This window comes from Emys orbicularis, chromosome 7 (assembly GCF_028017835.1).
Source record: "Emys orbicularis isolate rEmyOrb1 chromosome 7, rEmyOrb1.hap1, whole genome shotgun sequence".
NCBI classification, from domain to species: domain Eukaryota; kingdom Metazoa; phylum Chordata; order Testudines; family Emydidae; genus Emys; species Emys orbicularis.
The window spans coordinates 123856158-123871686 of NC_088689.1; the positions used below are offsets into that span (position 1 = coordinate 123856158).

General features: G+C 40.7%; 1 protein-coding gene across 1 annotated transcript in view; it reads left to right on the forward strand.

Annotated features, from left to right (window-relative positions):
• Positions 1–267: 267 nt before the first annotated feature.
• SUCLG2 (succinate-CoA ligase GDP-forming subunit beta) overlaps positions 268–15529 on the forward strand; it is a 222778-nt gene continuing 207516 nt past the window's right edge. Inside the window, exon 1 of the mRNA XM_065407893.1 lies at positions 268–310. The gene's annotated coding sequence lies outside the window, so the exon portion shown is untranslated. The remainder of the gene's footprint in view (positions 311–15529) is intronic.

Consider the following 15529-nt stretch of genomic DNA (forward strand, 5'->3'; position numbering starts at 1 on the left):
CTCCCTCACACAGACACCCCAAAGCTCTCTCCCACTACACAACCCCTCCCCCCACAGACACCACAAAGCCCTCTCTCAGTACACAAACCCCTCCCCCATAGACACCCCCAAACCCTACTTCCCTTCACACACCCGCCCGCGAGCCGCGCCCCAGGGGCGGGCCGGGCCGGGCCGGGCGGCGGCGGCTCCTCCCCCGGCTCGGGGCAGCCCACGTGGCCCGGCTAAGATGGCGTCTCCCTTGGCAGCTCAGGCTGGGACCGCGCTGCGGGGGCTGGCCCGCCGCTCCGCCCTGCTGAGGGGCAGTTTCCCGGTGAGTGCGCCCGGCTCCCTCCGCCCGCCCCGGGCTGCTCGGGGGAGCCCTTCCTCCCGGGCGTGGCAGGTCAATGGGGGACCCCCGCCCCCTCTCCGGGGGGGCTGATCAACGAATGCCCCCCCCATGTCTCCCTCTCTCTGGGGGGGTCGGTCAGGGGGGGTCCCCACACGGCCCCCACTCCTGGCCCCTTGCCATGGTGGGTGTTTAACGCGTGCCCATCAGAACACCCTACCTGGGCAACGCTACAAAGTGGTGCCTATTTATACCTGCATCTGATGAAATGGGCTTTAGCCCACGAAAGCTTATGCCCAAATAAATTTGTTAGTCTCTAAGGTGCCACAAGGACGCCTCCTTGTTTTTGCTGATACAGACTAGAGGCTGCCCCTCTGAAATCTGCCAAGTTCACAACCTTCCTGTTTCAGGCAGCGCTCCTGAAGTTTTCTTCTTTTTCCACTCTCCCCTGCTGTGCTGTCAGAGGCAGCCCTTGTCCTAAAGTCGAGGACAGCCCCCTGCAGATGTGCTAGTAACTAATGATGGCACGGAGGTGATCTGATGTTTAGGGCTACGCTCCTACAGCTTTACAGCAAATGAGGTATGTGCAGGATTTGTCAAAAATATGCAAAAACCAGGTACCTCCAGTGAGCACGGACGTGTCTTCCTGTTTAGTTTATGGAACTTGGCTTTCTTCTGACTTCAAGAGTGTCATTTATTTGGGAAAAGCAACAGAGGGTCCTGTGGCACCTTTAAGACTAACAGAAGTATTGGGAGCATAAGGTTTTGTGGGTAAGAACCTCGGAGTGTATTAAAATCTTTACTTAGGTGGTATTGTATTTGCAGAAAGAAAACAACAAGAGGATTCTGATCCTGCATCCTTTTGCCCATGTAAACCCTTATGCTCGTGGGTAACAAGTTGCAGGATCGCATCCTAAGGCATAATCTACACTTAAAAGTTAGGTCCAAAGTAAGAACTGTGCTCGGGGTGGGAAAATTCCCACTCCTGAGTGCTGTAGTTAAGCTGACCAAACCCCCCGGCTAGTTCAGTGAAATAATTCTTATGTCGACCTAGCTACTGCCTCTCATGGCACGTTTCAGGAAGGAGGATTACGTTGATGGAAAAACCCCTTTGGTCGCTGTAGGAAGTGTCCACACTATCGCAGTAAAGCAGCATAACCATACTGTTGACATGGTCAAAATCAGCAAATGGAAAATGGTCTGCCTAGTTTTATTGTGTTTGACAGCTACTAAGTTTCACTTCTGCTCTATGTGCAAGGCTTATATGACCTTTTTCAAACTCCGAACCTACTGCTTGTTCGGATTTCCCATTTGGGCTAATTTATGTAGAAATCTGGTAAACTGAAGAGAGTTCCTTTTTTGGGGAGTCTGTTTAATTACAAAAGGTCATCTGAGCAATGTTGTTATCCATTTTCTTGGTGTCGCTTAATGAGACCAAAATTAACATTTGTGTAATTTTAACCAGGATGTGAATATTATGGTTTAAATCAAATTAAAAACTACCTTCTGATAACTATTTCCAGATGGTTTCTAGAGTAGCCTTTTAGATTTGGTTAATTATTTCATCTGCAAGTCTTCCCTCCTAGGCGCCCACTCCTAGTTTTCTTAATGCAAATGTAAAGTGTATCATGGCTGCTTATTATTATCTCGTTAATAGCTATTTGACAGTGGTGCAGAATGCAAAGAAATAATATTTTAATTAAATATATTGTTAATTGTTTTTAACTGTGGAAGAACTCAGCATAATACATTATTTAAACAATGCAGTAGGAAAGACACTATATTTCTAGTAATGCCTGGGATGGTGGAATAAAAATAAAATGGGAAGACCACCAGATTTGCCCTTGGTGCTCTTTGTTCTAGGAGTACAAATCCTGTAGGCTTCTGTGGGAATTGCACTTGTATAACTAAGGGAACAGTTGGGTCTGTGATGTCCAGGGCACACTAGTTTACCCAAGAAGGTCAATAATTGATCTACATGCCATAGTTTTGTGGTCTTAGTGGCATTATGAAACATTTAATGAACCACTTCCTACAGTCTTTAAATTAGGCAAAACTTCCCTGTAAGTTAATGGGAGTTTGGTGTTCACCAGGACTGCAGGCTCAGGGTGTACAGTAATAATCATAGGGATAAAATTAGACATGCATTGTAGACACGGTATCATTGGCAGCCAACCGCTTTATTTTTCCTTTATTTTGTCAGTAGCTGCACAGATATTTGCTTTGGTCCATGCTTCAGAGTATAAGTATTTTCCCAGCAGCAATGCCCTCTAGAGCTAACAGAGCATGTTTCCAGTCCTGTTCTGCTCTGCAGGTGTCATTCCCGGTAGTACAGTATTCCATGAGTTTTATTTCAGATAAAGTACGTTGTTGATCCTGAACATCACTTAATGGAAAAGAAATAGTACTTCTATGTCTGCCTGGACCATCTGTAACCAGAGGCAGATTACATAATTGTTCACTCCTAGTTCAGTTTTAAATCTAGAACTACCTGTACCAACTATATCCACCTTCCTTTTATATAAAGTAGTTAAATGGTAAATGATCATGGGTGTAGTATTTGACAATTAGATTGAACTGATATCCAAGGACACACTTTCATCCAAATGCAAGTACTGTCAGTCTTAATACGTTAGCTCCAAGAGCATTGCTGGTGCTAAAGATGTGATCCTGGCTGGCACAAGATGCTTACAATGTATAATCCTGATTGTGCAATACGGATTGCACAGGCAGATGCCTGCACCTGTCTGAAGCTGTATTGACTTCAGTAGGGCTTAGTGGTGGGTGCAGAGATCTGTCCATGTGGATCGGTTTGAACAATAAGACCCATAAACGTATTTGAACTCCTAACTTCCGTTAATTTCAATGGAAGTTGGAAGCCTAAGTATCTTCTGAGGATCTGGGCCTTTATGAAGATCTGGGCCTTGTAAACACTTACCAAAGGTGATAGGGCTCAGTTCTGTGAGTAGTCCCACAGAAGTTAATAGTGCTTACTACTGTAAATAATTCTAGGTCCAATAATGTTTGCAAGAATGGGCCAAAATGGGATACAATGCCTTCAGATGTGTATGTTCGGTGTCTTGCACAATATTGATCAGGGCCTCTGCGTATTATTGTAATAGAAATAAAGAACAGTGATTATAAAGGTTTTTATTGCATTTCTTCCATGATTCCCCCCCATTTAGCTTCTAATTCATTAAAAAATGTCTGTGGGCCCCAGTCCTTCAACCAATGTGTGTAACTTTTAACTACTGTGAGTAATTTCACTGATTTTGATGACACTATACAGGTAGTAAAGTTAAATGTATGCTAAAGTGTTTGCTGGATTTGGGGCCTTAATTTGGACACTTTGTATATAGAAGCAAGGACTGCCTAGGCCCCTCTTGCTGTCTGAGGTAGAGCTCTTTATTGTCATAGTATCCTTTTGTGAGTATATTTGTGCTGGGATTTAGCCCACTACCCTGTAATCTTGGTGATTTATTTGCAGGAATGATTTTTGTCTAGAATGCGTGTTGTGCACTATACAAAAATCATGGATCTTTTTCTTGTTGCCAAAACTGACTGCACTGGTCATTACTGTATTGAAACAGAGAAGTCATTGGAATGAATGTGGGTGGTACTGCCTTTGAAATCTTCAGGAACAAACACATTCCTCTATAAAACTTAATTTTAAAGGAGCAGTATATAGTACTTAGCCTTGTCTTTTGTCGTAGTTCCTGGTTTCAGAAATGATACGACATTTCTTATACTTTAACTTTCTGTTGGTTGTTACATTTTTACAGTTGCTAGAGTAAATTTCGTAGCCTGATTCCTAACTTCCTTTCTCTTATATTTTAAATAAATTATGCAATGGTTCCTGCTTACAGAGATTATATTTTATCAAGTCCTTCAGGAAAAATAAGACATGGATCTCAGTTGTCCGCAGTGTCCCTGTACAAGAGAATGCAGGCCCACTCTTCTTGGAGCAATATTTATAAAGAGCTCTGAAAAACACTCTAGAGACCATTCTGTGACAGAATTCAATGGAACCCACTGCACTGCCAGCCTACAAGATTGAAGTCTCCTCTTTTCTTGAGTGGGAGTTTGGGTCCTATGGGAGTATAGAGTGTTTTCAAAATAGTCTCAGAAACAGTAAACTAAATTTCAGCAATGAATATAAACAAGGGATAATTGAGACTGGATTATTATTTAATGACAGGAGTCCCTGTAAAAACTTGCCAATTGCCTTAGCAAAATTAGCAAGTTTTTAAGGGTAACCACTGAAAATCCATAAAAAGTCTTCCATTGTTTCTGCAAATGGAGAAGACTTTCCAACCAGCATAGTAGTATCTGAAGAAAGTAGTGATCCAAATAAAATTCATGCCCTGCCATACCACAAATGGATATATTGAAAATAAATTATAGTCCAAAACCAGAATTCTCACACTTTTCCTCTTGGGTCTTTAGCTTCATGTAAATTATTTAAACCTTTCTTGGAGATTCAGACTATACTCCAGTTTGACTCTTTGTGGATAACAGATTTGCCCTTGAGCTCTAGTTGTATTATGTCCAGAGGGCTTTGAACCCTGCAGGCATGCAATGCATGAAAAGCTTGCAGATTTTCATGGATTTCCTTGCAAAAAACCAAAATGTGGAGCAAACCTTTGGCCCATTCCTCCTGTGCTAATTTACAGAGACATGACAGTTCCATTGGACATTATGATAAATCTGTTATGGTATGGGGAAGCAGTGGTTATTACTGCAAACATAATATTTTTGCCCTGGTCAGATAATGTACGTTGGAAAATCCAACCTTAGGTAGGCCCTGATCTTGCAAGTAATTCCATGCAGATAGACCCTTGTGCCTTTAAGACAGTGGGACTCTGTGCTGGTGACCACAGCTTTATATAAAGGCAAAAAAACTTTGCCATGTATCTACTTTCTATTCTGCTTCTATTGAGCATTTTTCAGACTGACTTTTAGGTATCTAGTAGAGCGTGTGTGAGTGAGAGACAAAGCCAGGTGGACAGAACACTACAGTGGGAGCTGAGAGGGACTTCTTGGGTACTCATTCTGATTGTGACACTCTGAGGATAAGGACACTCATCCTCCCTGCCTTAATTTCCAACCAGTTCACCTAAACAAATGTCACCTCACATGGGTATAGTTTGGATTAATTAGCAGTTTGTAAAGCCTAGTATAAGAATAACTAGTGGTACGGAATCTACTTTCTAATGTACTATTTATAGCTGTGGGTAGACACTGTCCCTGGAGAATCAGTATTCATTTGTAAGAACAACTTGGTGCTCTTTGAAAGAGTTCTTGTATTGTATAGGTATCAAAGTCACTTTCCTCCTATCACCTTGTTTTTTCCCTTCCTCTGGCACGGTAACATGTTTGGTAATATTATGCCATATCCTTGCAAAACATTGGGTCAACAGAAAATTTTGCTTAACCTCCATTTGATTCTATTGTCTACCAAATGACCTGCAGAACAGATGTCATGAAGAATGCTTAGGAGTTTGAGCCTGGGTCTTTAATAACCACAGTTTCTTTATATACTTATTCCTCTCCCACCCTGTGTCAGGCTGGGGTAACTATTCCCTGTATATTTTCTTTATACCCTTCTCCTTTCCCTTTTTTTTTTTTTTTAAGGGGTTGACTGTCATTGTGAACTGTCGATTCCTTTGCTTTTTAGGGATGTCATTTTGTTAAATCCAGCTCATTGTTTAGTACAGTTTTGTGGTTACTTAACCAAACTCTTGCCGAGTGTCTGACCATGCCTTCAGTTGAGTATCTGAGTGTATTGTTCCCTCAGGCAACCCAATCTCTTTTTTGTAGCTTCAAGCATATACTTCGCAGCTTTGAGCATATACCCCAAGGAACTACTCCAGCAAATCCACTTCTTTAATATGCTCTGCTGAAGAAGCAAGCTTCTAGCCATCTGCGGAGCCAGTGTATCTGTACTGTCATCTTTTTTACACTAAGTTCTTTAATAAAATGTGGGGCTTCATGATATAAGCATGACTGGTTATGACAGTAACTTAGAAACTGGTAATTATGCACTGATCCATAATTAATATTTATTCAGTTAAAAATCAGTTCAATAGTTTAGAGACTTGGAGTTATGGGATGAAATTAAGTAGAGGAAAACTTTAGACTGAATATTGAAGTATTTTCTAACAGTGGAGTTTGCTGGACTGTTGCTCGGGAAGGGTTGGTACTCCAATTGCTTGTGCCATTTGAAAAAAGAGATTGGACAAAGCACTGAACACATACTGTAGGCAGAAATCCTTCCTTGGCGTGACGATGTACATGATGACCTGAAGCCTTCTCTATCTATTTTCTGATTTATCCTGCTGCTGCTGACATAGTCTCACATAGCAGCCAAATATTGTTGGTTGTCTAAAGGGAGAATTCAGAAAAGTTACAGATGGTAACGATAACATTTTTATACATGCAAACATTTATTTGTAAGGACAGATTTATTTTACATTGTTAATCCCATTGTATGCTGATTCAGAGAACAAAAGATATTCAGTAAATATAGGCTTATGAATATCACCTTTATCCACAGGGGAATTACCAGCTTTCTATTTGGTTGATTTTCTCTCTCTCTCTCTCTGCTTGCCCATAGACTTCTCAAACAGCAACAGTGCTCCATCTTCCAACATATTGAAGTTTAGCTTTTGTTTCTTTTTGTCTGTCTTTTGGTGACCTGACAACATATAAGTCACTATTTGGAGAAATCATAATATTGTAGTTAGACACGTCCTCAGTGTTGGGTGGATGCATAGTGGACTTTGTCTTAAAACAACTCTTTTAATTTATTTAAATTTCCCTTTTTAATATCTTGGGGTCCATAGATCATATGGTGTATTTAATGATTCTGTGACAAATTCTTACAGAAATATAAAGTCCTTGATAGTAAGTCAGCATTCAAAATTAGGCCTGTTCTGTGAATATGAAGTGTTAAATTGTTGCTCTGAAAGTCATAGATTAATTTGTGTATATTGCATGAAACACACTCTCTTTAGGTTTTACTTAATTTGAGTAGTACTGATTATTGATTGGCACTGGAAAACACAGTAATTTAAACAGTCACTTCTACCCTCTCTATCCTGCATAATTAATGGTTCAGGTTTAGTTTTCTTCTTTTCATAATATAAAGGTATGGATTCTTGCTGTCTACTAGTGAAGGACCAAAGGTTATATACAAGTTCTTATCAGTTAAATGAGGTTGTACAAGCTGCATTGTAAATGTTGCAACTTTCCTGCGTGCTTTCTTGCTCTGCAGAATGAATGTGACTTTTTATATAGTGCCCATGCAATTTAAGTTAATAAAGCTGAGATTCATCTTAAAGGTGGTGTAGTAGATGGAATGCTCACCTGCAGGATTCAGTGGACCTTCATTTATGTCCTTGTCCCAAACTGAATTAGGTTTTTAAGATTAAACTGTACATGGAAGAGTTGCATTTGTCTGAAAATGAATAAATACTTAGAGAGTCTCAGTAACAGCAATTTTAAAAACACCCAGTCATATGTGGTGTATTCAGAATACTTTAGGAACAGTAAGGAAGCTCTTAGGAATAAAAACTGGCCAAGATGAAAAATGGGAAGGTATTACAAGAACAGGTAAACTCTAGAGCATAGATAATGAGCAATAGTCTCAATTTGTGTTGCTGAAAAAAGAGAGATGTTCTTACTGTTGTTTACTTTAGCTATGGTACCTAACTCTTGTCCACTTAAATTCTCTGAGATATCAGAGACTTAGATGAATTCTGGCAGGGAAGTAGGGGTAAGGGAGATTTTTGAGCATATTTGTTAGCTCTCCTTGGTTGTCAAAGATTTTTGGCTAAAAAATGAAGCAGGACATTAAACAGTGGGCACAAATTACCAATGGAACACTTCATTATTCTTTTAGATCTTCCTCTAAGGGGTCCATAGACTAAAGAACAATTAAATGGCAGCCAGGAAGGCAGTTACTGCTTAACAAAAAGAAATAATAAAAGAGCTCCTGATACACAATATTGACATGAAAGAGTCTGGTAAAGGAAAAATGTACAAGTGCAAGGCAGAGGTAAAAGTACCGTGAGAGTGACTTTGGAATTCACATTAACAATCACTTGCTATAATTTTTAGATACCTGTAATAGCTGTAAGCAGAGCTATGCAGTAAAAGCCATTTGCAGTGCACAACAATAAATTGTATTGGTCTCACAAAACCCAGGAACGGTGATTTATGTTCTCGAGTGCCATCTAAGTGTGGGGACCCTGTTTAATCATTTACACATATATATATATGTAGACATCTCTTTTATAGACCACTCCTATAACAATGAGCAAACTAAGACAGAGGTTAAGTGACTTGCTTGGTGCCACAGATGTAGTTGGGGCCAGAGCCGGGTTGAGTGTTGAGGAGTTCCTGACTCCCACTTCAGTCCTCAAATACAGAACATGAGCTGCTTCCCCTCTCCTCCCTTACTCCCATTTTTCAAATGTCCAATATGAAACTGGTTTGAAGACGATTGGCCGGTTACTGATTGGCTCATCTACCAACAGCTGAGTGTTCTCGCGCCTCTATTCATTCTGTACTGTCTCTTATGTGAAGTTGGTGTGGGTTGGCATTGGGCTTGCAGGTGACCTGTCACTTAGTGCCTCATTAATGTTGTCAGCTGACAGGTAGGTAGTGTTTTTAGCTACTGGAAGAACACACTTCTGATGAAGGACTGCTCTCTCTTACTCCCTCAGCTCACTGATTAGCTTTTATTGTACAATGAACTTCCCTAGGTCTAAGTGTCTCAATCATTTCAAATGGCTGAGCATATGCAGTGAATGTACCTGCATTTCCAGGAAGCAAGATTGCTTTGTTTTAAAGATGACTTAAAAATAGACTTTTATTTTTCTGAGGTGTTTGATCAGTGATGTTGGAAATGTAGAAATCCACTTTAAGGTCAAAGTCTCTGATGATGAAGAGATAACACTGTTTGCCAGAAGCTGGAAATGAGCGATAGGGGATGGATCACTTGATGCTTACCTGTCCTGTTCATTCCCTCTGGGGCACGTGGCATTGGCCACTGTCGGAAGACAGGATACTACTGGGCTAGATGGACCTTTGGTTTGACCCAGTATGGCCGTTCTTATGTTCTTAACACTGCTTATAGTGTTCCAGACCCTTGCTTTGGGATTTGATTATGACAGCAGTGTAAATTTCCATCATGTGGTTTTCCAATACCCAACATGACTAATGGAGAAATACTGGTAAAAAGTGACCTGTGATAGGTGGAAAATGCTTGTAACATTTGGTCCCCTATTCCAGCCACACCAGTATCTGTGTGGCACTTATTTAGGGGCTTGCCTCAATTGAATAATTTTTGACTTTTCAGTTTCACTCCAACTGAATAACCCAGGAAATCAGAAGGTTGTATTCCTTCATGGATGTACCATGGTGACTTGAGCTCATTTCAGTCTAGTCTGTGGAAACTATCTAGTCTGATACTTCACAAAAGGGAGCTATGTAAACCCACCTGGATTTAGTAAACTGACTTGCATGTCAAGGTACACTTTGGACAGTTCTGTTTATGTATTATATTTTCCTCTATTTCTCCTATCTCTTTCTATTACAATGGATATTTGCATCTTTATTGTTTAAAAATGTTGTGCTGCTAGCTGCTCAAAATCATAGTCCACTGTGGTGATGTGATTAGATACCATAAAGATTATTATAGTATGTGACTTCAAGTAATACAGAACAGGAGCAGAAAATTTCTTAAAACAGTGATCCCATTTTATGCTTGATTCCCTAGTAAACACAAGAGAATACAGGAAAATATTGGCCAGACTGTTTCTAAATTGAGTGTTTATCTAAGTTTTCCATAAAGTGTGAATAACTCCTGTCACCATGTCTTTGTGGGTCACAAGTGAGAATATCAAATTCAGGACAAACTGTTGAGAAATAGGGAAGACGCACCCCAAAAGTGGTGATTATTCTCCTTTTTAAGATATACCAAACCAGCAACAAAAGTAAACTTGCACTGTCTAACAAGAAGTCAAAAAAGGAGTTTCCGTAGGCAATCCCGTCCTGGATTCAACACCCAGGCACTAGACTTAAAGATGAGTGGTTATTAAAACCAGTTTCATCAAATCAAAAGGTGGTTCTGCTCCTAAAAGACCAGCCACACACCCAGGTCAATATACAACTCAGATCTTACCCTATAATCACGCTGTTGCCAATCCTTTAGTATCTAAAATCTAAAGGTTTATTTATAAAAAGAAAGAAAGAAAGGTGAGAGTTAAAATTGGTTAACGGAATCAAATATATACAATAAATGCAAAGTTCTTGGTTCAGACTTGTAGCAGTGATGGAATAAACTGCTGGCTTAAGTCAAGTCTCTGGTTGCTTCCAAATAATTGGAAGATCCTCAGTCCCTTGGTTAGAATGCTCCCATTAGTATAAGTTCATAGTCCAGAGACTTGAGCAGGAAAGAGGCAAAATGGAGATGTTTCCAGGGCCTTTTATAGCTTCTGCCATGTGGAGGGAAATCCATTGTTTCAAACAAAGCCCTCAGCACAGCTAGTGGAAAATTATAGGTAGCAAGATGGTGTTTGGAGTCACATGGTCAAGTCACATATTCATGCATGATTTCACTAACAGCAGAGGGCATTACCTATACTCTAGTTGTTCACATGAAAGTCCATCAGGCATGGATGGGTGTCTTCCATGGTCCATTGTGAGTTAAGCCACTTAATTTGAATAGTCCCTTTAAGATGTGCAGGCTAAATACCTTGTGGGTGTTACCCCAGGAGCAAACATATTTGAAATACAGGTATAGAGCTAATGCTCATAACTTCAAATACAAAAATGTTACATGCATACAAATAGCATAATCATATTCAGCAAATCATAACCTTTCCATAGACACCTTACTTAACAACCTTTGTACAAGATTTGTTGCAATTATATAACCTCATATTTTAATCAGATAACGTCACAACTCCTTAACAGACTTTTAAAAAAATATATTCTCTAATGTACAGCAGTATTGAAAAGCTTCGTTGATAAAATGATTACTTGAGTTAGGAATTCAGAAGCACTTGTGACCAACTCATTGGTCGTGGCTTGGGTTTCTTAAGAATTCAGAAAGTTTAAATTAGGTTGAAGTAAGTATACTGAAAATTCATAGGAAAGCATAGTCTGAACATCATAAATGTTTTATCTTTTTGTAGGTGGTAAAACAGCCTTAGATTTTCTTTTTCTGCTGGCTGTATTAAATATGCAACGCAGTTCTTCAATGTTATATTTTGCATAAAAGTGTAATTTTTACCTTGTAGAAAAATTATGAAGTTAAACATTTTATAAGATGAGAACAAAAATATTAAATTTCCCCTTAAGATATTTAAAATAAAAGGAACATTTCTAATTTATGTGGAGAAGATATTTCATTTCACTCTTTCAGTTAGTAATGCATATCACCAACAATCATTTCTTTGTAAAGGCAAGGAACGTATTACAGTATTTTCTGCAACTGATTACACAGTTGTATATTGCAGTCTATTTTCAATAGATACTTCAAAGCCCTTATTTTTAGGTCCAGGAAAGCTGCCTTTCCTAAAGCTTTGAAGTTTAAATAAGCAAAATGGCCATAATTTGACTAAAAATAATTACTAATGGAAAACAGTGCTATTGATAGCTAGTCCATTGACAAAATAGAATTGAATCTGTGAATTTTTATTACGCTTACATTTTATCAAAAAAAATAGGTTTATTTAAAAGCAATGAAAATTGGGTCCAGAAATGTGAAGGTGCTCCGAGCGCCTTTGAGTTATAAGCATGTGGATGCTCAATAAACATCCCGAGTACTGATTTATTATGTTGAAGTTTTGTAAATCCTGAAGTTTGTTTAAAAACTGTCATAACTATTTATTTTGCAAATGTTTTCTGATTTAATCTGGTTGTGTGACATTAAGCAACACAAGGTGGGTGTGGTAATATCTTTTACTGGACCAACTTCTGTTGGAGAGAGAGACAGGCTTACACAGAGCACTTCTTCAGGTCTGGGAAACTTACCCAGGCTTGGTCTACACTAGGAACTTATGTTGGTGTAACTATGTTGCTCAGGAGTGTGGAAAATCCATCCCCCCGAGCAACATAGTTATGCCGACCTAACCCCCGGTGTAGACAGTGCTGTGTTGAAGGGAGGGCTTCTCCCATTGACTTAGGTACCATCTCTCTGGGAGGTGGAGTATGGGAGAAGTTTTCCTGTCAGGTAGCATCTTCATTAAGCGCTATAGCAGGACAACTGCACCACTGTAAGTGTAGACAAGCCCTCAGAGCTAAATACAAGATAAATAAACAGATTGTTTAGCAAAAGTAGTTAACACACATTTCAAGGGACCATTCAAGGTGAAATGGCCTGTTAACACCCCTCCAGTCATAGGGAGGAAAGGAAGGGGTCGGGGAGGCAGCTGGCTGAGGGGGAGTTATTAGATTGTTGCAATAAGCCATAATTCCAGTGTCTCTATTCAGTCCATTGTTTTTAGTGGCTAGCAATGTTATGCTTTTAAGCTCCCAGACTCATCTTTTGAAAGTGTTGTGTAGGTTTCCTTTGAGAATGAGGACTCATAGGTAGGGTGACCATATTTCCCAAAGTGAAAATGGGACACCGTGCGAGGCTGGCCTGAACCACTTGGTGTCGCCACTGGCCTGAGGCGCGCCCCTCCCCCCTGTGCAGGGCTGGCATTGCTGCTGGCTCCCCTCCCCCCCGAATCTTCCTATGCACCCAACTTTTTTGTCCAGATTGGCCATTTGTCCCGTTTTGCTCTTGCCAACTGATCATACAAACTTGCATTGGTATAACTACATTGCTCAGTGGTGTGAAAAATCCACACCCTTGAGTGACATGGTTATTCTGACCGAACCCCTGGTGTAGACGGTGCTATGTTGATGGGAGGGCTTCTCCTGTCGATAAAGCTACTGCCTGTCGCCGAGGTGGATTAACTATGCTGACGGGAGAAGCTCTCCTGTCGGCATAGTTGCATCTTCACTGAAGCACTGCAGGTTTTTTATTCCTGGAAGAATTCTGCGCCACTGCGCACACGCAAAATTCGTATCCGGCACAGAATTTTTTTCTGCAGAAAAGACATTATGCCCGAGAAGTGCTGCAGTTCTGCCTTTTATCCACCGAAGGCCACTGTGGTGACAGAACAGCCAGCTGCGTTCATCACCGCACCCTGCCCCCGGATCCAGGTTAGGACAGACAGAGTGGGGAACACAGGGCTGCTGGGGGGGGAGGTGTCACAGAAGGTTCAGAAGGGCTAGTGGGGGAACAGACTGAGATGCGGGCTCAGGAGCTAGTGAGTGACAGCATTGAGCCAGAGCCTGAATGGGAGGGGGATTGCAGGCCCCAGGGGGATGGGAGAGGGGGGCTGCATAGCCACATGGGGACAGGGGCGGATGTGCCTGATTGAATGGGAGAGGCTTGGGGTCAGCCAGGGTCGACTTCCCAACTCCCTAACAATCCCTCCCTCCCCTCCCCCCAAAAAACCTATTTCATACTTCTCCCACCTTGACCTGTCAACCCTCCAGGTCCACTCCCAGGCTCCTTCTCTCTCCCTCAGCTCATCTATTACCCCTGACTCCCCCAAACCTTTGCACTGCTTCTGAGAGATGCGGGAAGTACATTTCTGTATTGTAGTTTAAATGAATTACTCAACGTTCTCTATTAACTTGCATGGTAAGGACTCTATTTGTCAAAAATAAATAAATTACCTGGATCTTTTTTTGGGGGGGTCTGTATTGTTACAGTCATACATGCTGACAGGTATTTTGAAATAAATTCCCAAAATAATTGAAACCGGCGTGATTAAATTGTTATTTTCACAGATAAAATATGCAGAATTTTAAAATATTGTGCACAGAATTTTTAATTTTTTGGTGCAGAATTTTTAGGTTTTTGGCACAGAATTCCCCCAGGAGTAGTTTTTAAGTGTAGCCTTACTCAGGGCAGGTCTGTGCCTACACTAGCACTTTTGTTGGTAAAACTTTTGTTGGTGTGAAAAAAAAAACATCCCTCTAATGGACATTTTTTGTTTCACTAACAAAAGCGCTGGTATGAACAGTGCTATGTCAGTGGGAGACGCTCTCCTGCTGACATAGCTGCTGCTGCTGCTTGTTAGGGGTGGTTTAAATATGCTGATGGGCGAGCTCTCTCCCATCAGCATAGAGCAGCAACAGGGAGACCTTACAGCGGTGCAGCTGCAGCGGTACACCTGTGCTGCGGTAACATCTGTAGAGTAGACATAGCCTAAGTTTCCTAGGTCTGAAGAACAGCTCTGTGTAAGATAGAAATCTTCTCTCTCACCAAGAGAAGTTGGTCCAATAAAAATATCTTACTTCACCCACCTCTTCTCTCTAATGTTCTGGGACTGACATGGCTACAACAACACTGCATATGACACTTAGCAAGTCAGAGGGGTAGCCGTGTTAGTCTGGATCTGTAAAAAACAACAGAGAGTCCTGTGGCACCTTTAAGACTAACAGATGTATTAGAGCATAAGCTTTCGTGGGTGAATACGTGCGTCCAATACATCTGTTAGTCTTAAAGGTGCCACAGGACTCTGTTGCTTTTTACCCATTACATGCGTCTTACAAAGTGGGTATTCACTCATGAAAGCTTATGCTCCAATACATTTGTTAGTCTTAAAGGTGCCACAGGACTCTCTGTTGCTTTTTAGTTTTGTTGACATCCTCATTGTAGTAAAGGAGATTTGCTTACTATGTGAAAAGCACTATATGAGAGCTAAGTAGTGGTGGTAGTATATTTTATTTATTTATTTATAATGTGGTTTTAGGCAACTCATTTAGGCCAAAATATTTCAAACAGGAGTGCATAAGATAAGGCGAGCACATTTCTATTTAGGTTCGCTTTTCAGAATTGCTAAGTACCCACAAATTCCAATGAATTCATTAAAATAACAGGAGTATTTGTGGCACCTTAGAGACTAACAAATTTATTAGAGCATAAGCTTTCGTGGGCTACAACCCACTTCTTCGGATAACTCCTGTTATTTTTGCGGATACAGACTAACACGGCTGCTACTCTGAAACCTGTCAATGAATTCATTGAGCATTGTTGGTGCTCATTTCTTCTCAGAATTATACTTTAAATGCTAGGTATTATTAGTGTTTTGTATGACTTGCCAGCCTTTACAATGTGCAATCCTGAGG